This window comes from Pantherophis guttatus, chromosome 1 (assembly GCF_059756535.1).
Source record: "Pantherophis guttatus breed Tessera chromosome 1, ASM5975653v1, whole genome shotgun sequence".
Taxonomy (NCBI): Eukaryota; Metazoa; Chordata; class Lepidosauria; order Squamata; family Colubridae; genus Pantherophis; species Pantherophis guttatus.
Genome location: NC_142063.1, coordinates 197666598 through 197693761, shown reverse-complemented (window position 1 = coordinate 197693761; position 27164 = coordinate 197666598). Strand labels below are relative to the sequence as shown.

At 38.4% G+C, this 27164-nt stretch overlaps 2 long non-coding RNA genes across 2 annotated transcripts in view; one reads left to right on the top strand and one right to left on the bottom strand.

The window, feature by feature from the left end:
• The window catches only part of LOC148116720 (uncharacterized), a 129076-nt gene that overhangs the window by 75682 nt on the left and 26230 nt on the right, over positions 1-27164 (bottom strand). The window lies entirely within an intron of this gene.
• On the top strand, positions 8159-9725 carry LOC132711082 (uncharacterized). The gene is made up of 2 exons (XR_009621870.2): positions 8159-8297; positions 9432-9725. It is a non-coding gene; the product is annotated as an uncharacterized LOC132711082 (long non-coding RNA).

The window sequence follows — 27164 nt, the reverse complement described above, 5'->3', positions numbered from 1 at the left end:
TTCAAAATGTTCAATATTTCAAAAATTCATAATTTTTCCAGCTTGCCAGCTCTAATGCTAACAGCTATGATATGCTCTGGTGCAGGAATGAAATCCAGCAGGTTCTGACAGGTTCTGGAGAACTGGTAGCAGAAATTTTGAGTAGTTCAGAGAACCAGCAAATACCACCACTGGCTGGCCCCAGAATGGGGTGGGAATGGAGATTTTGCAGTATCCTTCCATTGCCACACCCACCAAGCCACACCACACCCACCAAGCCATGCCCACAGAACCAGTAGTAAAAAAATTTGGATTTCACCACTGCTCTGGTAGTCTCTCATTCAAATTCCAACTAGGCTTCTGAGATTTTGTGGCTGCTTTTGCAAGCTTCAATATGTTTGGCACTGTTAATATATAGTGATTTGCCTTCTGTTTCTTGCCCACAAAGAAATCAGTTCATCCCTCAATGTATGGAAGCATAATTAATAACTGGAATATTATATGTATATATCTTCCGAATTTGGGTAAACGGTGATCTGATTTTGTCTTCCTTCTAGCAAACTTTGAGAGTCATTTGCATAATGACTCTAGAACTAGCCTTCTCTGCCATTTTCACCAGCATAACCCTAAAGATGAGGCGAGTGAGCTCCTACTCTTCCAGCTCAGAAAAATGTTAAGACTTGGCTCTGCATTTGGTATGCAAATTGAAGAGTGATATGCAACCTTGGGAGTGGTTGGTATCATGACGGCGTTCTCCCTACTTTTTAACTCTTTAACTGTTAATATTTCAAACCTAACCTTTTAAATTCTCCTTTTAATTTGTTCTTATTTATGCTTTTATATTATGATTGTAAGCCACCCAGAGTCACTTACATAAGCTGGGCAGTGTAGAAATCAGATGGAAATAAATGAAAATATTGTTTATTTATTTATGAAAATAAATAAACTTGGCAAACTAAATGTACATATTTAGAGTTTATTACATCATCTAAGAGTGTAATGTGCCTACTTTTTTTATGGTTGCAGGAATTGGGTATGGACAGTCTAGAGAAAAAAAAAGGACTACAAATGACATGGTAGCAGTGGCCCGGTACTTGAGGGGCTGTCACAAAGAAAAGTGGGTCAACTTATTTTCCAAAGCCCCAAAAGGCAAGACAAGAATCAATGGATGGAAACTAATCAAGGAGAGAACCAACCTGGAATTAAGGAGAAACTTCCTAACAGTGAGAACAATTCACCAGTGAAACAGCTTACCTTCAGAAGTTGTGGGTGCTTCATCACTGGAGTTTTTAAGAAAAGACTTGACAGCCACTTGTCTGAAATGGTATAGGGTCTCCTTCTTGAGCAGGGGGTTGGACTAGAAGACCTCCAAAGTCCCTTCCAGCTCTATTCTGATTGATGATACTTCAACATCATTTTTTTTCTTCATTCTTCCCCAACCCCAATTTTTCCTCTTTAATTTTTAGCCATCCTGCCTGGTGAGTTCGTAGTAATTCAAATCCTTGCAACTGTTTTTTAAAACTGTAATTGTTTGGATAGAGTTTTAGGGTTAAAGTATCTCCTAATTATTTTTCTTTAAAACCATGATCCCATACATATGCAATATGTTCAGGAGAGTCCCTGCAAAAATCTGTATTATATGGTTTTCTGGGGGTAAATTTTTCATGAGCAAAAGACAGAGACGGAGTTCAATAAGGAGGGGGGAACTCTCTACCCCACAGAGTGTTCCATTTCTATTTCATAATCACCAGGGATCTTCCTTTCATATCTGTTATCACAAAAACCTCTTCCTTTTCAACTCTATAATCAGTCCTCCTTTTCCAATGTTTCCTCGTAACCCTTTTGGCTTTTCTTTTCTTTTCCTGACAGTTCTTAAAATACTGAACTGATATAATTAATTAATTCACACCCTGAAGTAGAATACTCTTTGTTTCCTCATCTTTGTTCTCTTCTTCCCTGTGCTGTATTACTTTATTATCTTTCAATTTGTTATTTTATTTTTATTTGTTATTTTAATACCATGTTTCCCTGAAAATAAGATCCTGTCTTATATTTTTTTTTGAAATACCCTGAAATAAGTGCTTGGCCTAATTGCCATGAGCTCAAAAGCCCGATTGGGCTTCTTATCAGGGGATGTCTTATTTTGGGGGAAACAGGGTAGTAACAGTCTTGTTGGGCATTATGGCATAAACTGTTTGTTGTTGTCATCAGCCTGAATCAACCACTGGAAGATGAAAGCTCCTTCATTAATTGTTATGGACCATAATCTCTTATGCTGGTCCAGTAGAGGTAGGTAGATAGTTGCTCTTCGAATTCCCAGTCTAGGGCTGGGAGAGAGATCACACCATTTCTCATAGGATATGAAACTGAGTAAGAATACAGGTAAATTGGTTAAAAATTACCTTTATCTATGTCATACCCCTAAAGATAGAGATGTGTTTTTAGAGCCCCAAAGTAAATAACTAGCCAGTATGCCCCTCTTTGTACACTTGGCATCTCAGTATGCTAAACAGGTTATACCACAGAGGGCATATTTGCGCTCTCATTCAGTAATTAAGCTGGCATTTCCCACTGTAAGAAAATGCTTATATCACTTATTTGATCTGCTACTCTGAGTATCAACCTTGCTCAGGGAAAGACATATTGAATGTATAATCACTAATTAGAGTCGTCAGAAAGCAGCCTAGAAATTTACTTTGTCCCTTTAAACCAGGGGTGTCAAACTGGTGGCCCGTGGGCCGAATGCATCATATGCAGGCTACGCCAACCCCAGCTTCGCAAATGGGAAAATCGTCACAAAATGTCACATGATAGCAATGAGACATGGCGAGTTTGACACCCGTGCTTTAAATCACAGAAGTTGGAGATCTGGTGCTCTTGGTCTTTGTCTCCTCGTTCTTTCTGTCCAACCTCTTTTTTGACCAGTTGAAAGAACTATTATAACCTCATTTGCTTCTCTAGCAGATAGAGGAAGTTGGGCAGATGACAGGATAGGAGAAGGAAAACAAGTTGGTGCAACTGCTGCATTTCCTGTTTAATTGATACAGATAGAGGCAGAAAGCGAAGATCCAGCTTGTAGAATTGGCTCTAGACAAGACAGCAAATAGCACTTTGTAATCTATCAATGACCAGGGATATGGTGTCCAACACAAGATCATTTATTTTGGCATATAGGGCAAAAAAAAATAAAGAAATACATCAATCTCTAGTAGAAAAAAAATTAACAGAGTTTGCCTGTCATCCAAAATTCCTGGGCCTTTTTACAGGGCCAACTGTACTAGCTGAATGGAATATTATGAGTTAGCATTAGCTTCCAGCTCATCCTTTATGACAGCATCAAATATCACAAATAAGTTTAGTCTATTGGAGATCTTACCAGGATTTATATGGGAATCGCCAGGATCTTGTTAGAGAAAAACATGTAACTAAATTTTCATATAAAGTTAATAAAAGACCTGTTGTTTACAGTCACAATTTGGTTTTCTCCAAAAGTAATGTTAGTAGTATTTCCAAGCTTAAGATCAACTTTTGATCAATGAACAATTTAATATTGAGGGCACATTGATGACAAAGTGCCAGGTTGCTAAACATTTACATTTCTACTGTGAGTTTTCTTTTCTCCTTTTGTTCCATCAGCACTGCAGGATATAAATATCACCATGGTATCTAAAAGCTCATTATGCATTTTTAAAAATTTCTTTGGCCAATGAAATCTCCCTGTTATATTACATCACATTCAGAATGCCATGACAACATATACCTATATGTGATTAAGCAAAATAGTATCCTTTGAATTAAACTAGACTTTTGTCTGAAATGGTACAGTTACAGGGCATAGTTCTCGATTGGTTTAACGCTAGCTACTAAAAGGGCACATGTGAATTAGCACAAAAAGAAATGATGGTGATTCAAATTGCAGAAGTTTAAAATTTAGCTGTATTCTGATTTATTACTAGCTTGTTTCATAGTCAAGACCTGTCAGTGGAATCAAAGGCAGAGGTAAGGTTAACAAAAATGGCATTGAGTTGTTTTGTATGCCCATTTCTCTCTCTCTCTCTCTCTCTCTCTCTCTCTCTCTCTCTCTCTCTCTCTCTCTCTCTCTCTCTCTCTCTCTGTGTGTGTGTGTGTGTGTGTGTGTGTGTGTGTGTGTGTGTGTGTGTGTGTGTGTGTGAATAAAGGCCTTCAATGTGACTTATTTACTACATATACATTTACTTTAAAGAAATATAGCCCTTCCTACCACCTTTACCTCAGCTTCACTTTCTTCTATAATAAATGTTTACACCTCATTCAACAACATATACATATTTAAACATATCTGCATATCTTATCAAGGGCTACACTAAATGTAAAATTCAAGATCCCCTAGTATTTCAGAGGTTCCATGGTATAAACTACTCCTAATACCCAAAGTATTTCAGTATTAATACTGAAACATCTTAAAAGCAAAATTCAGGTTATAGGTTTCTCTTCAAAAATTGATGTTACTGAAATTCATTGAAGTGCTAGGCCATCTCTTTCAACTCTTAGGGGGGAAAACAGCCAAATGAACCCCAATTCCCTCCAATTTAATTTCAATTTATTTATTTCATTGCTGGTAATCTGTAGTTCTCCAGAGGTAGCTACCTACAACTCTCCATAGCCTCAAACCAGCACGGGTGAGGAATTTTAATTAGTGTAGTAAAATAACATCAGGAGGGCCACAAGTTCCTACCCCATGATTTATATCCTCCTTTCTCTATGTTGTAAGCAGTCAAGAATGGAGTCTCATAAGATAAAGATTTTCCCACTGTAGAAGAATAGAATAGAGCAGAGCAGAGCAGAGCAGAGCAGAGCAGAACAGAACAGAACAGAACAGAATAGAATAACTTTACTGACACTTTGAATGTATGCTAAACGGCATACATTAAAATGAGATTTCACTGCATACATCTCTCAAAGGGTCACCACCTCTATCAGGAAATGCTGAGGAAACTGAGTTTGACAGCATTTCTCCCTGTTCAATGCAACACTGAAAATACAAAATTCTTCTCTAAATGTTTGCCACTCTCAAATTGGCCTTTTTAGTCACACTAGATGCTGTTTTAGGACCTCTTTCCAGAGCATGATACCATAGTCTTTTTGAGACTGAAAGTTGCCAATGTAATCTCTAAATGTAATATGGTTGGGAGTTTTTTTCCTGCAGAAATCTTTTGGTAGGATGGAAAACCTAAGAAGAATAAAGCAAAATAGATGTCATCTTAATGTTATGAAACACCACCAAATAACTGTAGGATTTATTATAAACACTTGTAACAATGTTTTGAGCTAATCGTGTGTGCTGAGCCCTTTATTAATTCATCGCAATCCAGAATTATTATCCCAAGCCAACCAATTTGCAGTTGCAGAACTGAATGAAAATCCACCATTAAACTGTGTGGCAGAGTTTATTCAAAACTACACAGAAGGCCCAACTCTGGTGCATTCAAACACACGTATGGCCCAGTGGTGGGTTTCAAATTTTTTTACTACCGGTTCTGTGGGCATGGCTTGGTGGGCATGGCATGGCATGGCTTGGTGGGTGTGGCTTGTGGGCATGGCAGGGGAATGGATACTGTAAAATCTCCATTCCCACCCCACTCCACAGGAAGGTTACTGCAAAATCCCCATTTCCTCCTGATCAGCTGGGACTTGGGATGCAGAGAATAGATAGGGGCGGGGCCAGTCAGAATTTTTACTACCGGTTCTCCAAACTACTCAAACTTTCCACTACTGGTTCTCCAGAACTGGTCAGAACCTGCTGAAACCCACCTCAGGTATGGCCCCAAACAGCATTACCTAGGAATTAAAAAAAATAACCACTTGAAACTTCCGAAGAATCCACTTTGTTGCTACTTGGGGATCTTTGGATATGTAGTACTCAGAATGAAAGGATTACTTTTGCTTCTTTTAAACAGTTCTAATATCTGTAAAATCTGTTGCCTAACACTCATACAGCATTGAATCACAGTGTGGTTAGTTCTACTGCTGTCCTGGCATGCTGTCTCTACTTAAGGTACACGTTTCTCCATCTGTGTGTATCAGATTAGCTCAGTGCCAGCCTAAACCTTTTCGCTGCCTGAAGCAGCGCTGAAACATTAACCCCCCCTCCCCCCTTCATAGCTGAGGCTAAATTTCTTTCTCTATCAGATGCCAACTCTTTTCTTCCTCTTGTCTTCCTTTGTTGCCTAAAGCAAATCATTTCATCTGGCCACATAGCAAGGCTTAGCTGCAACCTATTAAAACAATCTCCCAGCTTGGAATTGTTCCAGAAAAGCTAAGCATTTTTCAAAGCCTAATGGTTAGAGCTGGAATCTCAGCTGTTGAAACAGAAGATCATTGGATTAATATGTTTAGGTTTAACTGAGTGTAAAATTAAAACACGGATCTAGCCTCCCCAAACCCAGTCTCTAGGGTTTAGGTTATAGTTCTCGCTGAATTGATCCTGCTAGCTAAAAATCAAAAGGAATCTGGTAGCAACTCTGTCAGTCTCTTCATTCTACTATACCTCTTACAAGCTCCTGCCTTTTAATAAAATGTACAGGTGGTCCTCAACTTATGACCATTTGTTTAGCAATGGTTCAGAAGTACAGCGGTCGGTGCTGGGGGGAAAAAGTGAATTATGACCTTTTCTTGAAGTTGCAACCATTGCACCATTCCCCTTAGTCACGTGGTCACAATTTGGGCGACTGGCTTGCAGTTATGATTGGTTGCAGTGTCCCAGGGTCACGCGATTACAATTTGCAAACCTCCCCAGCTAGCTTCCAACAGGCAAACTCAATGGGGGAAGTCAGATTTTCTTAATGACTGTGTGATTCGCTTAACGATGCTAGTAAAATGGTCCTAACAGCATGTGATGACTCACTTAAGGACTGTATCACTTAGCAACTGAAATGCCATTCCCATTGTGGTCGTAATTCAAGGACTACCTGGATCACCCTGAAAAGGTGCTTTCAGAGTCCTACTAATATTTGCTCACCATGGGCTGACACAGCTTTCCTTCTGCAGTGTCTATAAATAAAATTACATTAAAAATAGCCATAAATGCTAGAAAATCTGGTTTAAAGCATGCCTGTATGGAGGGCATTAGATTAAGGCATGCAGTCCTCTATTATTTTTGTTTTCCTTATAATTTAATACAACCATTTGGTTTGGTGTTGTTTTATTTAGGCTGTTTATATAGGCCAATCAGCAGAAAGTACATTTCATTCCTTTTATCTTCATTTTCCCCATTTGCTTTGCTTAGTAATAACCACAACAAGAAAAAGAAGAACAAGAACAACTTATTAATGTATGTAGCAGGTGTCAGGGATGCTTTGCAATCAGGAATTAAGATAGCAGCTATAAAAACAAGTCAATATCTCAAAGCAGCAGACCATCAAATGTTAAAAGCTTGCTGGATTTAAAATGCTTTAAAGCGTGATTGAAAATAGGAAGTAAGCCAAAGAACTTTCTCTTACAAGGACATTGCAGAACTTTCAAGGAATGTAGAAATGAACAACTTTTTTGGTTTTCACCAGCTGTACTTACAAGGTCAAGCCACTGTATTCGGAATTATGACACCCTTCCTCTTTTACGTGCCTCCTGATACACACAGGCTATCTATTTTCCTTTGTTTCCTTTAATGTATTAATGTTTTTGTTTTATCATTTTCGCTTCTTACATTTCAAGCTGCAATCTTCTATACAGGCATATAGACACCCATCTCCACCATCCATTATGAATGGGAACATTCAATAATTTAACACTTTTTAGAAGGGTAGAAAAGATAGGTCACCAACCTTAGTTGCCTCCATGTCCATCTGCAGCTTTCCCTATTAAAGATAAAGAGTATTCTAGTCTATCTAGCCATGATTTGGCCAGTAAATGGCAAGTACTATGAAAGCCCAATTTAAGAATGTTCATGCTATCCTATGCAAACTAGGATCTCCAATTTAGAAATTACCTTGCAAGCCAATATATTGCCGCCTGGATCCCTTCAATCAATGTACAATAGTATCTTGGTACTCAACCACTTTGAAACTCGTCGAATTTGGCACTCAACATATTTTGCTGCAAAAAATTTTAACCCAGGACTCATCGCTTGTTTGGTACTCAACACATAAGCTAGAACTTGTCGGTGTTGGCTGCCTTGTGACTCACCACATTGTTCCTTTTGGGGAAATTGCAGAAGGTGGCTTTACTTGGAACTGCTTCCGATGTGACGATATCTGTAACACCGTCAAGCAAAAAGAACTGGAGATCATAAAATGCAAAGACCTGCAACAGAAAGAGAATGACTGTGGCAAAAGAAAGCAAAGGTAGCACCAATAATAATAATAATAGGGGCCTTGGGTGCAATCCCAAAATAATTGGAGCACCAGTTGAACACATTAGCATTGACAAAATCACCATCAGTCAATTGCAAAAGGCATCTTTACTTTTTTTATACCCTCCCCCTTTCTGTGGACTGAGGTATTTTTTTACATGACAGTTGTCCTGTCTGTGGTTTCTCCTCTTGTTTCAAGATCATTCCCTTATACCAGTGATGGCTAACCTTTTTGCTGTCGCATGCCAAAAATGGGGGGAGCGTGGGGGGGTCATACGTGTGCGTGCCCACACTCATAATTCAATGTGCCCCACCCCAGGCCTGTTTTTCGCCCTTCCAAGGCTCCAGAGGCTTTCTTGGAGCCTGGGGAGGACGAAAATGGCCTTCCCCACACCCCCTGGAGGCCCTCCAGAGACTGGAAATGGTCCATTTTCTGACTTCCGGTAGGACCAGAAAGCCCAAAAATCAGCTGGCCGGTGCACACATGCATTCTGGAGCTGAGCTAGGGCAACACTCACATGCCCACAGATATGGCTCTGCATGCCACCTGTGGCACGCGTGCCATAGGTTCGCCATCACGGCCTTATACCATTACAGATGCTGGTAGTTCCAGAGAACAAAAGAAAAAACTAAAATGAGAGATTGCCCCCTTCTTTCAGCTAGTTATGCCATGGTGACAATATGAATAGTTCCATCCATCGCTTTAAAGTTTGCACGTCTCTTTTTAACAGCTGGTCTGAAGGATATTTAATGAGGGCATTAGATCAGATTTATTGAAACAACGACTTGCTTCACTGTAAAATCAGGTCTTTTTTTTTTTTTTTTTTTTTTTTTGCTAGATTGGCTGATTAATATGTGCTGGCTTCTTTCAGGATGAATATTCCAAGTACCAATGTCAAGATTTTACTTTGTATAAATATTTCTAATTAATGGATGCCTTCATCAAGTACAAGAAAAATTAGTCATTAATACTCACCAGAGAGATTTACAATAAGATTGATTACTTCTGACTTAATTTGATTTTCAGTCGCCACTAATTTGTTTTTAATAGATATCTGATTTAGTTTTTTCTTCTCTCACTTTTCTTACAAGTTTCACTCTCTCTCGTTCTTCTTTCTTAAAAAAGATTCAAGTCTGGAATTCCCTCAAAGCAACCCAAGCACTTTGCACAACCTTCAAAGTTTTGGTGCTATATATTCCCGTTTAATTTACTCAACCAAGGTCAAGCAAGGAAACACATTAATCATCAGAAATGCTACTTGTAAGATTTAAGTTAAAATTGGAACTTGAGAGCCAGAGAGTTATAAAGGACTACACGGATCATTTACACCATTTACATCAGAGACATTGGCTGGATTGTCCAGATTAAAACCAATACCTGGAAGATGCTTGATTGTTCATAAAACCAACTTCATTTAGCTTTCCTTTACTAAACAGTTCCTATTTGATGAGCAATAATGCCCATTAACAAGGGAAGGGAGAAAAGAAGGAGAGAGGGAGATTTGAGGCATCAGGCTAGAACCTGGGGATCATGAGTTTTAGTATTGTCTTAGGCACAAAACCAACTAGGTGACATTGGACCAGTCACTCTCACTCTGCTATGTGAAGAAAGCAGTGGCAAATCCCTTCCAAAAATCATGCTAAGAAACTACAGGAATCAAGACTGTATAGAAGGCACAAAATAAAACATTTATATAAAGATAAAGGTTTCCCCTGTCCCTGTCTGCCTCTAGGGGATGCTCATCTCTGTTTCTTAGCTGAAGGAGCCACCATTGTCTGAAGACTTTTCCATGGTCATATGGCCAGGATGACTACATATGCTAATGTGCATGGAACATTATTACCTTCCCACCAAAGTGGTGCCTATTTATCTACTCGCATTTGCATGCTTTTGAATTGCTAAGTGGGCAAGAGCTGGAGCAGGAATGGGAGCTGCCATCGTGTAGCGCTCAAGTCTTGAACCTGAATCTGGGCTATCAACTTTAACCACTGATTATATATATATATATATATATATATATATATATATATATATATATATATATATATATATCCCTCTTTACCCAAGTGCCAATCAAAGAAGCCTTGACAGCTATCCAAAACAAATATAACCCCCCGAAGCACATCCTAGATCTGACCAACCACTGCCTATCCAACATATACTTCATCTATAACAGACAAAAATACAAACAAATAGAAGGAGCACCCATGGGATCACCCCTCTCACCTGTCATTGCAAACCTCTACATGGAATACTTTGAAACCCAAGTTCTAGAAAAATCTGATCACAAACCCAAACTCTGGCCCAGATATATAGACGACACCTTTATAATCTAGCCACACGGGAAAGAAAAACTGGACAACTTCCTCACACACCTCAACAGCCTACACCCCAAAATACAGCTCACCATGGAAACAGAAACTAACAACCAACTTCCCTTCCTGGGTGTCTTAGTCTACAAGAAATCCAATGGCTCCCTAGGACACACCATCTACCAGAAGAAAATATACACAAACCACTATCTGCACGCACTCTCACACCACCATCCAGTACAGATCAACTCTGTAGCCAAGACACTCATCTCCAGAACAAAACGCTTAGCTGACGAACAACACCTAAAAACTGAACTACACACTCTCACTAACGTACTAACATCCAACAGATTCCAAAGAAATAAGATTACCAACTTAATCCAAAAAGAAACCCCCACTAAAATCCAAGACAAAGAACAAGAAAACGGCAAAGCCCTCCTCCCATACATAAAAGGCACCACAGACAGAATCAGCAAGATCCTCCACAAACACAACATCAAGACAGCATTCTGCACAAACGGAAAAATATCCACCATCCTAAGAAACCCCAAAGACAAAATCGAGTTAGAAAATCAACGAGTATATGAAATCCCATGCCCCACCTGCCCCACCACATACATTGGACAAACCAACAGAAGAATAAGTGCACGCATTGAAGAACACAAGAACTTAGTCAGAAAAGGGAAACCAACTTCTTCCCTGGTCCAACGCCTTAAAGCCACAGGACATGAAATTGACTTTAAAAAGACCAGAACTATCGCCAAAACTGAACACTTTAACAACAGAATAATCAGAGAAGCCATCGAGATAGAAAAACGCCCACACAGCATGAATAAACGAGATGATACCTCCCGCCTGCCAACCGTTTGGAAACCCACCCTTATTGACAAACAAGTCCCTAACACAAAGAATGACACCTGACCCACACTCACGAAAACCACACACGATGTCACCACCACACATCCATGCAAAAAGCAAACTCAAACCCACACTGATTATGGGGCACGACCACAAACCAGTAGCCAGACCACAGCTGCATCATTAGCCACTTTAAACCCCTCCATCCATACATGAAGCAAACTGACACCCACCATGAAGATGTGGCACGACCACGAACGCGAAGCCAAACAACAGCAACGCAGCTCACCAGCTCAAATCCCCCTGCAACTCAGACTAACCCAAGCACAACCAAGCCCCCACCTAAACAGAACACACCCCCAGCCAATCAGAGCACAGCCAACCCCCCAGCCAATCAGAGCACAGCCAAACCCCCAACCAACCAGAACACACCTCCACCCAATCAGAACACAGCCAAGCTCCCACCCAATCAGTTCACTCCCCCACTGGCAGTTAAAAGGAAGAAACAGCTGCGATCACACATTGCTCCTAGAAGCATGAAGCCGAAAACACCAGCCTGAAGATGACAAATGAGACTTCGTCGAAACGTCGCCAAGACACTTCCAATTTTATGCGGGAGAAAACCCGAATAACCAAAGACCTATACACACACACACACACACACACACACAAATTCTGGACATGGGAACAATATATCTACACAGAATAGAAGAATTCATCTTGTTATAGTTCAGCTTTCTTGGTATGCATGTGCCAACCAGATCCTTCTTCAATCTGCTCCCATAATATAAGTAGGACTAATGGAGGATTCTTCATGGATTTGAGCCCTGCTCATGTGGAAGAATCCAAGATACACCCAGTGGCAATGTGCATGTGGAGAAGGTGCCAGTGCATGTTCCCCCTACTTTTGGAAATCTGTAAAGTTCATTTGTTGCTTAAATAGGTCTTTAGTACTTTGAAAATGTAGGTATCAGAAGGAAAATCATTCCATGTATATCCACCATCCTCTCAGTCCTATGTAAAATTTAGCTAAGAGTACAAGGACAGGACAAGGACAAAGAAAAGAAGACCCCTTGCACTGAACAGTAACATGAATTGCTCTATGCCCCCAGCCCTGCTTTGACAAGCCAACATCTCTGTGCCATGCGTGGGATAAAGCTGCCCTTCAAATGTCTGTCATCTCATTGCATCAATGGCAATGCATAGGATTGTAGCCCAGTGAATAAACTTCTTTTGTCAGCGTGTCTTAAGTGCCAACAAAATTGGCACTTGCATAAAGGAGAGGAAGAGATAAGCAGTCACCTCTTTTCAGAGGTGACTACTAGCACAGCAAATCCTTTATACACATCTCTTGCTATTGTAGAGTAGTATTTTAATTGCTGATTGTGTCCTTGTCACCAGAGCCTGAAAGGACTGCATTTTATTCATGATCTAGGGTTTGCCATATTGTCTTTTCTTGTTTATACAGATGCTCTCAAACTCATTTGTTACCTGCTACATTTTTATTTTAAAGAAAAGGGCATTAAGTGGATAAGAAGAAAGCCATTTAAACAATTTTTAGCAAATTGCACCAAGACATTATTAATTATTATTTCTATGTCTTTGGCTCAGTGACTAAGACACTGAGCTTGTTGATCAAAAGGTTGGCAGTTCAATGGTTCAAATCCCTAGTGCCACGTAACGGGGTGGGCTCCCGTTACTTGTCCCATCTTCTGCCAACCTAGCAGTTTGAAAGCATGTAAAAAATGCAAGTAGAAAAATAGGGACCACCTTTGGTGGGAAGGTAACAGTGTTCCATGCGCCTTTGGTGTTTAGTTATGCCAGCCACATGACCATGGAGACGTCTTCGGACAGCGCTGGCTCTTCGGCTTAGAAACGGAGATGAGCACTGCCCCCTAGAGCCTGGAACAACTAGCATATATGTGCGAGGGGAACCTTTACCTTTTATGTCTTTGGTGATTGATACTAAGTCCAAAATATACAGATAGGGAGATTTTTTATGAAGGGGACACAAGTATAACTTGTGAATTAAAAAGCACATGAATTTCCTACTTGTCTTGTTTATTTGTTTGTTTGTTTGTTTATTAAATTTATAGGCCTCCCATCTTATCTCAAGATAACTCTTGTATGAAGCCATGATTTATACACAAATCCTCTATAGTATTTACTTGAATGTATGTTTGGGATTATTTTAAACATCTTCATCTACTTAAAGTTCTTCTTCAAAAGCTCATCGGTACTTCTACAGTATGTCATTACTTCAGAAATAGAAACCAGAGTAATAATTAAAAGCAAGTGATGTAGAAAACTGATATAATAGACGAAAGCTGGGATTCTGCATCGCTTACCTGGAATTAGTTTTGCTGAACTCAGAAAAAACTTACTTTTATATAAAGAAGTACCACCCTAAGGCTATCTATAGTAAGGTACAAAGATCTGCCTAGGAGGGCACTCATGCAATATATGTGCATAATAAAATTATTCATCATGCCATTCCAGTATCTAATTTTGTCTTAGCCAAGAACATAATAGACAGCCTTAAGGAAGAAGCAGTATGATTAGTCTTCAAATGTTATTAGTTTTTTTGTCCCTTAAAGACAATGTGGGCAAATAGTCCTGATTGCATTATATAAATGTTACATTATATTAGACTGATATGAATGGTCTTATTTTATGGAAGTCAAATACATAGCCATTGGTATATCTTGTGGTCTTTCAGAGGACACCTAGGACAACAGATCGGGTTATACTGACCAATCTCATTACTGACAATTCAAAGGAAGCTTGTCTGAGTATTGAGGTAATACCAGGGGTGAAATCCAGCAGGTTCTGGAGAACCAGTGGCAGAAATTTTGAGTAGTTCAGAGAACCAGCAAATATCACCTCTGGCTGGCCCCAGAGTGGGGTGGGAATGGAAATGCAGTATCCTTCTCCTGCCATGCCCACCAAGCCACGCCCATCAAGCCACACCATGCCCACAGAACTGGTAGTAAAACAATTTGAATTTCACCACTGGGGAATACTGATTTTTTTCTTAAACAGTGGCAGCAGTGGTTGGATGGTGGGAGGGAGGGAAGGACAGACAGACAGAGCAATTGGTAAGAATAATTATACTCCGAACAGTTTGAGCCTAAACAGTGGGTCAAAAAAAAATCATAGGAACTTTTTATTTTATTTTATTTTATTTGGTTTTGCTAAAGATAATTCCATTGGAATTTGATGCATTCAGTTTGCCCCATAAACACTTCTAAAAAAATCTCAGCTCTTGCCACTAAAATATATATATATATGGATCAATCAACTCCAGCAATATCACTGGCTACCTCCTGTATTGTCCTTGATTCAATAAGCTCGGTGCCCAAAAAAAAAAAAAGAAAAGAAAAAGAGGGGAGAGGAGGAGATGGCCACCAAGAACAAAACAGTTGCTCATTTCTATCTTAAAAGATTTCTGGTATTATAATTTTATCTATGCTAAGGTAGGTTTCTTGCCTGTCCAATATGACAAAAAGCATTTTGATTAGCATAATGAAATAAACAAAATGTTTAAAAAGTTACAATATTTATGTTGTTACTTACCAAGCACATCTAAATTACATTAAAGTAAGCAAAGTATCATTACAATTTTGAGCACTCCTAATTTTTGGAAACTGAAAATTGAAAAATTTGAGATGCCCTAATAAAGTGTGATTTGCATGGTTTCTCATAGGTAGTGCAATAATGCTGCAAAAACTGTACTTCCTAGAGTCATAATTAAAGAAGAACAGTCCAAATGTCAAGTGAAACCTATAAAAAAAATTGATCATATCGAAGTAGGAAGAACGAGCTGAGAAGCTACAATCTGAAGCCTCATCTACACAGGGTTAAGATTCTGCCCAAGTGCTGAACTCTCTCTTCCACTGAAATCAATTGGAGAAAATTTCAGTTTGGCTAAGTGCTGCCTTGTACTTTCTCGAGCCGTCTTTAATTACAGTCAAACAAACAACAACTAAAGAAACCAATCAACAAGCTGAGCTGTAGCTCCAACATTGTAACTGATTGATATAGTCACTCCATGGTTAATAATAAAAAGATAATGTCCCAATCAACAAATGGCATTCTGCCGGCAACAACTGTTATGAAAACTCTATGTTGGCTGTTGTAACTAAATTTAGAAATGGATTACAGATCAAAGCAGCAACTTCATGCCAGTGTGGAAAACATGGCATCTTAAGAAAAGAAAAGCAACAGAGCCATCTAATGGACTCGGCAGCAATTCCCTGTCTTTCGGAATCACAATCAAAGCTTGCATATAGCCTTGTTTCTACAGACTTTTTTTACATGGGCATATGGGTGTGCCCCAGTTTCAGATCTTAGGGGATTTTTTTTCTCAACTGGCTTGCTGTTACATAACAAAAAGTGGATTTATATACACTTTCCAGATTGGGAATGTTATCTCAGACATTATTATTATGATGCATAAATTGTGCTACTTTGAGACCATAAACTAGTCGTGCCTACATCTCAGCTGTAATGAAAACATGATGGGAAAGATGTCGTTTGGAAGCTATATGTGGCCCTCAAACTAATTTTATATGAAATAATATATTGGAAACAATAAGCAAAGACTTTTTAATTCTGCAGAGAGGACTATAAGCTTGGAGAAGGTGGAAAGAAAGAGGAAAACTCAGTTACAGTGGTGATGGATTTGCTGGTTGGATCTAAAAGATCAGGCTGGGAAAAGATGATCCTGGAAAACATCTGCCTATGTGCTCACTAAGAGTCAACACCAATGTGATGACACATAATTCTATCAATCTAGAGAAAGAGAATACATATTACTCGATGCTGCAAACACTATGCACTATTGACTTTGGTTTTACCTTCAGTTGGCTGCATCTCAGCTCTGTAAATCATGAGACTATATAACTACACTCGTCCACTCAAAGCAAAAATATTGCACTAATATCAACACTAATCCAGGGGCACATGCCCACATGTTAATGTATTCTGCACTCTCAATTGAATAGTTATTACTTAACCAAAATCTGGGATCTAAATAAGAATACTACTTGCTGTAATATATTGTTGCAATTTGCACCTGTAGCCAGCTATGGATTATCAAAGGTATTTCTAGCACTGCCTATGGACAGGATTTTGAAGATAAGGAAAATAAGTGTTAATGTATCATGTGTTCATGTTCAGTGAGAAATAGCATTTGAGAAATATAAGAACTAAACCTGAGAATCTTCATCAAAATGTGCCTTGGAATTGTTCCTTTCATTTGTGTTTTTGCTTAATAGGGAAGAATTAATTGTAGCAATAGTATAAACCAGGAGTGAAATGCTCCTGGTTCGGACCGGATCGCCCGATCCGGTAGTGATGGCGGCAGGTGGTTCAGAGAACTGGTAGCAAAAATCCCTGCGCCCCCCCCCCAATGCCCAGCTGAGCCGCATGATCATCAGAGGCTCTTTTTTTTTTTTTTGCTTTTAAAAGCATTTTTTTCTACAACCTCTTCCAACGAAAAAAATGCTTTTAAAAGTAAAAAAAAAAAAAGCCTCTGATGATCGCACGGCTCAACCGGGATTGTCAGAGGTTTTTCAAAGCATTTTTTTCTGCAACCTCTTGGCCGAAAAGAGGGGGTAAAAAAAATGTTTTGAAAAGTCTCTGACGATCCCAGCTGAGTTGCCTGATCATCAGAGAGGCTTTTCAAAGCATTTTTTTAAAAGCCTCTCTGACAATCCCAGCTGAGTTGCCTGATAGTCAGAGAGGCATTTTTTTAAAAGCCTCTCTGACGATCTCAGCTGAGTTGCCTGATCGGCAGAGGCTTTTCAAAGCATTAGAAAAAATGCTTTGAAAAGTAAAAAAAAAAAAAGTTGGCCACGCCCACCCAGTCACATTACCACCCCTCCACCAAGTCACGCCCACAGAACCGGTAGTAACAAATTTTACATTTCACCCCTGGTATAAACTGTTGTGGTGGCACAGTGGTTAGAATGCTGTATTGCAGGCTAATTCTGCTGACTGCCAGGGGTTCACCAGGCTGAAGGTTGACTCAGCCTTCCATCCTTCTGAGGTAGGTAAAATGAGGACCCAGATTGTTGGGGGCAATAGGCTGACTCTGTAAACCGCTTAGAGGGGGCTGTAAAGTACTGTAAAGCGGTATATAAGTGCTATTGCGATTGCTATGAAGGGGATTTAATGAATAACAAGAAAAAAAACTAGTGATCTTTTGAAAAGCACTTCATCTTGGAAACAAATATTTGCCTCTACTCCACCTCAACTGAGTCAATGGCCATCAAACATCATTTAAGTATTCAGTGGTGACTAGAAACCAAAAGAAGATGCCTTTACTGCAGGTTAGTGGGTTTCTATTAGACGTATTGATTTGTTTTTTGTTACTTAGAACATGCTTTTTTATATTCACGAATGTTCCATTAGCTTTGGATGATGAATCCGGAAGCAGAGTTTGTGTTTGTTTGCTCTTTTAAAAAACACCTATCCTCAGTCCTACTCGCTAATTATCTCCTCTATTTACCGACTAACCAAAACTTTATGATAGCCATCTCTACAACATTCACTGCAGTTTACATGTAGCAAATGAGGGTCTAGTAATTTTCATAATAATATAACATGGCTTCAGAAAATAAATCTAGAGCTATTCAGCCACACAATAAAACAGAGGCAAAGTGGATTTTTCTCTGGTAATTAGATATTCTAGGCAAAAGATATTCTTATGTACTCTATCGTTATTAACCAGTTTGAGAATGAAGATCCAGCAGAAAAAATGCAAATGATTTTGGATGAGATTTTTTAAAAAGGAAGACAAATTTTAAAAATCTCGAGGGATGAAAGCTATAACTCATCAAATTAAGCCTTTACAGAGGCAATTATCTATGTTAAGAGCAAGAGAGATGGAATTAAAGATGAATGATGTAAAACAAAGAAAATTTGAACTTGCAAATAAACCAAGGAGACAGTTGGCATACAAATTGCAAAAGAAAAAAGAAAAGAAAAGGAAGTGATAATAAAAGGTACAAGGGAATAATTTAATAAGTGGTGTGAATATGAGAAAAGTGTATCATCAGTACTATACTACTTTATATAAAGGTAAAGAAATTGCTTTAGAAAAAAAATGGATGACTATTTGCATAAACAGAATTTACCTAAGATTACAAACAATCAGATACAAATGTTGAATGGACCTATAACAATGAGGGAGTTATGTAAATCTATCAAACAAATTAAAACAGGAAAACTATCTAGTCCTGATGGGCTGCTGGCCTCATCATAATGTCAACGCTAAAAGAAACATAGGAAAATGTCAAGAAAGTACTAACTAAAGCTTTGCAGACCTATAAGAAACAGGCAGACAAACACTGAGCCCCAGAATGCCATTCCAGCTGGGGGAAAAGGTCCACAAAATACTTGAGGTTAAAACTCCCCAGCAAGAAGCTGAGACCCAAGTTCTTGGGACCATTCCCCTTAGTGAAGATTATCAACCCGGTCATGGTGCAATTAAAATTGCCCCGACTGCTAGGGAAGATACACCTGGTATTCCATAGCAGCCTCTTAAAACCTGTGGTCCGGTCAACCCTGAAACCCCTGGACCCAGTGGTCATAGGGGACCAAACCCATTATGAAGTGTAACACATCCTTGACTCGAGGTGGCACAGGAGACAGCTCCAATATCTAATCAAGTGGAAGGGCTACCCCTTATCAGAGGCATCGTGGGTAAAGAGCAGAAACATCCAAGCTGACCACCTCATAGCTAAATTCCATGAAGTCAACCCAACAAAGCCTGGGGGGCTCGCACCCCTAAAATCTATACCTGTACTCAAAGTGCTTTTGCTTTGCACAGGTCACCTTCAGGAAGTGAGGGAAGCCGAATGTCAACTCGTGAAGCATTCCTGACCTGCTCTCAAGTTGCCATCGGCAGAGGGATGAGAAATGCAGCCTCACAGCTGCATTGAGGAACTTGCATTTCAGTCAAAACAAAGCACATTCCAGCTGGCAACGTCAAGGTCATCTGTGGGTCACAGAGACCACATGGCCGGAGGGAGTGACTTCTACAACCCACAAAATTGCTTCATTGGGGAATGTGACTGATAACACACCTTGGGGGGAGTGGGAAACAGGGTGAGAGCCAAGGCATGAATTAAGTGAGGTCAGAATTGGCTTCACTTGGTTTGTGCCAACATGAAGTTCCTAATAAATAACTGGATTTCTTTTGAAACTTGGCTTGAGGCTCATGGTTTAATTAGGGCATCAGTCAGAACCCTGACACATAAATGTTTTAAAGATGAGATTTTACAACCTTTAAAACAGAACAATGACTACTATTTAGCAGAATTGAAAAATTCCTGATAGTTGGAAGGAAACTAATATAACTCTAAAGAGGAACAGGATTTGACTTCAACAAGAAATTATCAACCAATATCTCTATCTCTAAATTGAATTGTTTGCTACTTTATTTCTGCTGAAGGATTAAAAATAATTTTACAGGAGTTTGTTCATGAAGATAAATATGGGTTTTTACCTAAAAGATAACTAATGATAATATTAGAAATGTTTTGAATATTCTGAAATACTTGGAGCAACATAATGAAAACTGCATTGATTCAGAGAAGGCCTTTTGAACTGAATTTTTTGTTTGTTTGTTCAGAGATCTGGAACATATGAAACTTGGAGATAATTTTATTACGTGGGTAAGCATGTTTTTCAGAAAGCATATATAATATTAGTCTTCCAGCTGATGTCACGGGACTTCCGGCTGACGTCACAGCGAGATCGGAGGACTGGGTCTCCATGCTCCCACACCACGTTTTCCCCATTGGAGGGCTCCAAAAGGAGCTAAAGCCACCTTGTAGGGATGGTGAAGAAAAGAGGGGTGCCCTGAGATCATGGAGAGCTGCAAGTCTTCTGCTTGACCCAGGGCTTCTTCCCTCTTATCCACAACAAGGGGAAGAGGCAGCCATCATGGCTGCCATGAAGCTGGGACAGCTGAGGCAACAAAGAAAGTGCAGGAGTAGCATAGATAGACAGTGACTGGAGCTGGATGAGAAGATTCCTTTTTTATTTAGATCCTAACTTTAAAAGGGAAAAAAAGAGAAAATCCAGGAAAAGAGACTCTTAGAACTGTTTGTTAAAGCAGCAAATAATTATACAGAGAAAAATCCTAGACCCAAAAGAAAGGAATTAAGGGGAGAAAAGCTAAAGACTTTTTAAAACGTAGAAAATTGGACTTTCAAACTGGGTAGGCATTGTTTTGGAAAGGCATTTTAAAATGCTGGAACTATCTACTTGAATAATTGACTTTGCCTCTACAAATTGAATTAAAATTGGATTAAATAACTTGTTATATTTGAAGCAATGCTGAAACTTAAACTGAGGGCACCACCTACTGATTAATGAAAAATATACCATAACCCCTACAAATCTAGGAAAGTTTTTGATAAGAGAAATAAACAAGATTCATCTGGAGGACTGTGGTGATACGTACTGTTCTATAATCATCTACTTTATGATTACTGGAGACTCAACTGTGGGAATAAGGAAGACTCTTAAGTAAAGTAAGGTGACTTCTGATTTTTGGAAAGATTCCTGGACTATCTAAATGGAACTGATTGAATAATTCTGGAATATAAAGAACTATGATTATTGTACTTTCTGAGGAGCAACATTAGGCTTGAATATATTGTTTTTGGAGTTTTGGAGTTTGTTATTGAGTAAGAGCAGGACTTACTGAAATAAGACAAGATGCTCCATCAGGGGGAAACAAGTGAAATTTCAAAAGAAATGGTGTTGATGTTCCAAAGCATTAAGGACACTATGACAAAGAATTACAGGGATTTAAAGAATTTATTGCATGGCATAAATGGGAAAATAGAAAATACCTTGCAACTGATAATGAATGAAGACCAAAAATTCCAGGAAAGAGAGGAGACAACAAAAAAAATGGAGGAAAAGACAGAACAGAAAAGCCAGCAAATAAAGCAAGAAGATGAGAAGGAGAAGTTAATAAAGATAATAATGGCTGATGAAATAAACAAGGAGAAAGTACTTTAAGAGATTTAAAAATAGAATTGGATGAGCAGGAAGGTGTTTTTGAAAGGGAGATAGGGGCTTGGGTAGATACTCTTGAGGCCGGGCAGCATAAGAGTATAGAGATGAGAGAAATATTTAGACTGAACAGTGAAGATACAGTTGTAAGATAGAGACAAGGATCCAAGAAAGGAGTATGGGAGGCAAGCTAAAAAACGAATAAGAATTGAAGTATTAAAATGGGCAAGAGATGATGGATAGAAAGGAAATATTTTTTCCTTTCCTTTTTTTAATATAATGATGGTCTGGTTAAAAACTAGAATAGAGGTAGAAATAACTCACTCTTATATAAATTAATAGGTAGATGGAAAGATTAGAGGTTGAAAGATGAGATCATTAAGTATGTTTAAATAATATGGTGATTGGCACTAGAATGATGCATTGAAACATTGAATAATTAAATAATAAAGGAGTATATCTTAATATAAACATGTTATTAACACTAGGATTAGCAATGGTGACCTGACTAGAAGCCAGAATAGAGAGAGAAATAAGAAATAGGAGAAATATTAGCACACATATTTTTATACTATAGAACAAAAGCAATAACTAGAGGGAAAGATTAGAGGCTGAAAAATGGCATTACTATGTAAACTCAAATAATATTGTGATTGGCATTAAAATGGAACATTGAAATGTTGAATAACTACTTTAAAACAAACATGTATATTAACGATAGGATGTCATAAGTTTAATGTAACAAACATTATTAATATTATTATTGCTACTTGTCCCAAAATGAATGATACCCAGATCCCGCACTGTTTATATATTGATGTTGATGTACTTTTTTAAAAAAAATCCCCCCAAAAAAGAAAGAAAGCATATATAATATTAATGGAGAACTAACAAAACCTTGTGAGATTCAAAAAGAGAAGACAAGGATCTCTACTGTCTCCCCTTTTCTTTATTTTGGCCCTTATGGTATTGAATAGAGATATAGGAAAAATAAGATAATTATGAGAGTGAAAGTTAAAAAAGAAAGTTTATTTTAGAAAATCCACTAGAGGGAGTAGGAGCCTTAATGGGAATATTAAAGGAGTTTGGTATATTAATAAGTTTCAAGTTTAATAATCAGAAGACAAAGATATTAAGAGAAAATATAAAACCAGAAGATCAAATGAAATTGATGGAGAAAACTGGTTTTAGGATTGAGAAGAAAGTAAAATATTTGGATATTATTGTGACAAATATGAACTGTATGTTATTTCAAATTAATTATCTTAAGATGTGGACCAAAATTAAGAAAGATATGTTAAAATGGGAGAAATTAAAATTGTCATTGTTAGGGAGAGTTTCTATGATAAAAGCAACGTTTTGCCAAAAATGGTGTGTGTATGTGTGTGTGTGTTTGACAATACCTGTCAAAGTACCATTTAAACAATGGAAAAAATGTATCTGAATTTATATGGCAAAGAGAAAAAACAAGAGTTGAATATGAAGTGTTACATCTTGTAAAGGAAAGAGGAAGATTTGGTTTGTCAGATTTAAAATTGCATTTGTTTGTTTGATCTGGATGAAAGAATGGATGTTGCTGAGAAATAAGAGACTTTTTGTTAGAAGGTCACTGATTGAGGTTTGGATGTCATGGGTATTTATAATATGATAAAAGTTAATGTGGACTTCAAAAATCATTTTATGTGACATACTGAGACTATAGAATACATATAAACTCAGATTGTGTCCAAAAACACCTTTCTAGAACTCAGCTCAAGAAGGATATTTTGAAGATAAATGGCAGATAAATGGTTGGTATCTCTCTACCTTATGAACAAATTATCAAGAAGAATCTAAAAATCAAATCAAGAGAACAATTAATACTAGAAGGATATAGCTGTCAATGGTTCTCCCATTTGCATGTAAAACATGTAAAATGGATTTTAAAAAACGTATGGTGGTGTGAACCAAAGTAAGAATTTAAAATTCAGTTGTGTACTGATGGTGAACATGTAACTGCTGTTATGGGGAAAATAGGAGAAGGATGGTGTGTTGGATATCTTCATCATTTTGAGTTATTTATAAAAATAATAAAGGTGTGATATAAATCAAATTGCTAATATCTAAAAACTTTTGTTGATATTTGAAACAGAGGAAGAACAAGCTAAAGAATCTATGACAAAGTGAGCTAAGAATTTCGACCCAGAAAGATTCAATATTACGCATTATGAGGAAATGGTTGGTAAAGTTGACAGAGTTTGCTGAAAAGGGTAAATTAATTTAATTGATTAGAGAAATCATCTATATTTATTGCTGACTGGAAGCCTCCTATGAATTTTTTACATAAAAATTTGTGATTTATGTTTGTTACAATTAGAGAGGATAAATGATAGAAAGAAGAGTAATATAAATTTAGACAAAAAAGTTAAAACATATTTGAACTTATAATGTCTCTGAAGGATATCAGAAGCTACTTTATACTTCTTTCCTTTTCTGTCACTTTTCATTCTCACACTTTTTGCTTTTCCAGTTTATTTTTCTTTTTTCTTGCTTGCTTTCTATTTTTTTGTGTTTTAATTATATGTGTGTATGTATATGTATGTATGTACATACATGCATACATACATATATACATGGAAGAGGCCTTCATCCTATGGTGGATAGACAATGGCTAAAATGATGATGATGATGATAATGATGATGATGATATAAACAAGAAAATAAAAGGTAACACAAAGTAACACAGAGTAAGAAAGAAAAAAGAAAAATAAATTGAAAAAGCATAGCTAGCTATCCTACTATCATCTATCTATTTATTGATGGATTATGTGAAATAGATCTATTCTAGGGGTGAAATCCAGCAGGTTCTGACAGGTTCTAGAGAACCAGTAGCAGAAATTTTGAGCAGTTCGGAGAACCGGCAAATACCACCTTTGGCTGGCCCCAGAGTGGGGTAGGAATGGAGATTTTGCAATATCCTTCCCCTGGAGTGGGGAGGGAATGGAGATTTTGCAGTATCCTTCCCCTGCCATGCCCACCAAGCCACGCCCACAGAACCAGTAGTAAAAAAAATGTGGATTTCACCACTGATCTATTCTCACACATACATATATGTACATACATACAGTGTGTGTGTGTACATGCATAGACTGTTAGTGTGTGTCTGTATATATCCATCCCACATAATCCATACGGAGACGGGCCGGAGTGCAGAAGTAACTTTGCAACCATCTGCTGCCTGGTTTGAGCTGTTTTTCTGGCCATACGAGTAGAACTGAATGCCAAGAGATATCTAGAAATATCTTGCCAGGTGTTCAGAATATTGACAGGCAGGATTCCAGCATACTGAAAAATTTGCATGAAATTATGACTGTGCTCTGCCTGCAAAGATACATTTAATCTCTGTAAATCTTCCTGGTCCTCATCGGGAGCAGGAGGGAAGGCATATTACTTTATGCAGAGCATGTGGAATTCAAGCCACTGTCAGTTTAGAAATAGCTGAATTAGACGTTTTTGCTTTTGTTTGACCCTTAACTGAAATTAAGTGTCTCTCTCTTCCTATATGAATATTACAGGAGAATATTATAGGGAAATGCTTTCTGCTTGACTGCAAGTGTGCATATCATCGTCATCATCACAGAGATGAAGGCATTATAATTCTGTGCCACATTAAATTGTGATAACAGTTTAATATAAGAGTTACATCACCAAGAAATACTCATTAAAAAGTTTAAGTGCACTGAAAAAGGAACTAAAGAGCCTTACTTTTTCCTCTAATGCTTATTGTACAAACAAAGACAGACTGTCTAATTGCCTTTGATCAGAAATGTGGCAACAACAATATGTCGCTGAGCCAATATTTGTGGCATGCAGTTTTAACCCTGTGCAAAAAAAGCAATGTGTCTTTGATCCTTTTTCTTTACCCACATCAGTGGTGGGTTGCCCCCAGTTTCGACCGGTTCTATAGAACCAGTAGTAAAACCAGCGGGAGGTTCCGCCCACTGACCCCGATGTCATCAGGACACTTCTGCATGCGCAGAAGCGTGCACACACAGCCCCGTTGCAAACCAGTACTAAAGGTAAGTAGAACCCACCCCTGCCCCACATCCATCCACACAGGGAATTGATAGGCATGGAATCTGATATTTGGCACTTTCATTGCTTTTATTGGGGGGGGTGATTTTTGAGCCGTGGTGATGCAGTAGTTAGAATGCAGTACTGCAGGCTACTTCTGCCAGTTGCCAGAAGTTTGGCAGTTAGATTCTCACAGGCTTACAGGATTCTCGCAGACTCTGCCTTCCATCCTTCCAAGGTTGATAAAATAAGGACCCAGATTGTTGGGGGCAATAGGCTGACTCTGTAAACTGCTTAGAGAGGGCTGTAAAACACTGTAAAGCAGTACATAAGTCTAAGCGCTATTGCTATTTTCATCCTACCTAAAACATTTTAAAATATATGGAAAGAAAATGTGATATGCAGTGCCAGTCCATCAGAGGATCTTGTATTGGTACTACATGGAATGTTGAATTATTAACTGAAGTTGCTTGGTACAAAATTTGGAGGCTTCTCAGCCAGAATACTGTGCCATTCCTACTAGTTCCAATTCTTGCTACAGTTTGGCCTCAGAGCAAAATACTGCCTTGCAGAGGGAAAGCATAAGAACATAAACAATGACCTTTTGGATCACATCCCTGGCTCATTTAGTCCAACAGTTTATTCTGGCAATGATCAGCCAACTGCACAAGGAAGCCCACTAGCCTTCCTGCATATGGCCTTCAATGCTAACAGCCAAATCCAAAATTTGGCTAACAGCCAAATCCAAAATCGAAAAGGGAGACATATACAGAATTTGCAACCTAGCTATGGCAGGAAAGGAGTGGTTGCCTCATCCCCGCCCCCTGCCCCCCGCCCCGCGAAGCTAGGTGCAACCAAGTAAATCTAGGACCAAGTAAAGCTAGGTGCAACCAAGTAAATCTAGGACATCCATACATTCTCATCCATCTTCTTCCCTCCATCCCTGAGAAAATGATGTTTATATATAAACTGCTGCTGGAACAGCTTTCATTTTCCTGTGCTTTTGCAGCAGAGTTAATAATCTCCCTGCCCATTCAAAATATAACATACATTATTTTCAGGACAATGATTGGTTGCTTAAGGATTGTGGCAGGAAGTATTATCCCTCTCCTAACATATCTCTATGGAGAGCCCAAGGAGGATTATGTGTATTCTGTAAAACGTCAACCTTGCCACAAGCAACACAAGTCATGCAATGAAAGAGGCAGGAAGAATTGTTTTTCCCTAAAACATGAGAGAGAGTCACCTTATGCTTTCTGAAAATACAGTATGGTAGAGGGAGAACTGCTTTATTGGGGGCAGCACTTGGCTTGAAATATAGATGTCGGTTTACCAGCAAATCCAGGGTTATCTTGCTTACAGTATATGTCAGCGATAGTGCAAGGAGGCAGACATTTATGTATTCACAATAATAATGGAATTAATGAAGTATCCACAACCTCCAGATGAAAGCAACTCTGAGGGCCAACAGTTTGGAAAGTATACTCTGTAAGGATAGAACTGAGTGGATAGTTTTAATTTAAGATGAAAATTAAGTAAGATTCATTTTTTAGAAAGATTTTCTCCAGTCCAGTTGCGTCTGACTCTAGAGGGCAGT